The following is a 1,568-nucleotide window of genomic DNA, read 5'->3' on the forward strand; positions in this document are numbered from 1 at the left end:
TCAGTAACCAAGACAGTCACAGATAGCGCCAAACACCCTGATCGATGCAGGACTGATGCTTCTCTCAGATGGCTCTACACTATGCTAAATTAACAAGGCTGACTGACATACCACGGCCTGAAAACCATAACCCAAAATAAATCTTCGTTAAGTTCGTTTTTCACAGTGGTGAGAAATAAATACTAGGCTGGCCAGAATCAGAATTTTGTCTGTCTGTTATATTGATTTTAAAATACCCTCGAGACTGGAGAGGTGGCTTAGTGGTGGAGCGCATACTGCTCCTGCAGACACAGGGTCAAATGCTTCCAGGCACTCACGTGCACAGACATAGCTACACATTCACACAATTAAAAATGACATATTCCTAAATTCAGTGCACACACACACATACACTACCCCTTGGAAAATACTAGCTGAGATAAAACACCTACCAAGCCATCCAAGTTTGCAGATTCAACCTGAAGGGACCATCACAGTCAGACTCCACAGAGCCTTAGTCTGCCATGTTAGTGTGATAAACCAGGACTAACCAGAGGAATGAGCTGGTTTCATCTCCCATCTCTGGACAGGGCTGAGGCCAATCCTGGGAAGGCTGGTGGTGCGCCCACCATTCAGGTACTGGATCTTTGAATGCCACTTTCCCAGCATTGTAGAAATCTTAAAATCCTGTGTATTTCCACCCTGCTGTACTTGCTTCTGTATGTGTGTGGAGGGTATGCATGGGATTACCTCAGGTGTCATTCCTCTGGTGCCATCGATCCTTACATTAAGACAGTCTCACTAGCTGGTCATTGGACCTCAGGAATCCACCTATATCTAACCCAGATACTAGGATTATAAACGACCACTAGCCGATCTTTTGTTTTTACATTGTTTCTGGGGACTTGTGCTGACACACTCTACTTACTGAGCTACCTCTCCAGTCTCACTTCCAGGTTTTTGTTTGTTTGTTTGTTTGTTTGTTTTTGTTTTTGAGATAGTCGCAAACCATAACCAAAGCTGGCCTGAGTTTCACTGGGAAGTCCCAAAATTGCTGGGATTACCGGTGTGAGCCACCCTTGCCTGGTAATGCATGTTTTCCAAACGTGTTTATCGATGTGTCATTAAAGTATAACAAAACTCTTCATTAAATTTTTTTTTCACGTACACCATGTGTGTTCCTGGTACCCACGGAGGCCGGAAAAGCATAGGATCCTCTTCAGCTGGAGTTGCAAGCAGTTGTGAGCTCCCTATTACATGCTTCACCTCAGTCTTCCATACCCATTTTTAAGCATGTCTTTCAAAATTAAGGACTTTTTGTTCTGTTTCTTGCTGACTGACGATACCATTATCCCGCCTCCAGTTTTTAATTTCCAGGTATATTTTTTTCGTAGGTCCTATCTGAGGATATCAGAAGTAAAACCTGCGATCTCTGGGATTGCAAGCCCAGGACTCAACGCAACAGTCCGTTAGGCAGTGGGATCCGCCCCTTAGCCAATCGGCAGGCCCCATCTGGCTCGGGGCGGGGCCGTCCTGGCGGGACGGGCGGCGCGCGTGCGCAAAGAGCGCGCCCTTCGAGCCACCGTATC

The sequence above is a fragment of the Peromyscus eremicus genome, chromosome 1 (genome assembly GCF_949786415.1).
Source record: "Peromyscus eremicus chromosome 1, PerEre_H2_v1, whole genome shotgun sequence".
Lineage (NCBI taxonomy): Eukaryota > Metazoa > Chordata > Mammalia > Rodentia > Cricetidae > Peromyscus > Peromyscus eremicus.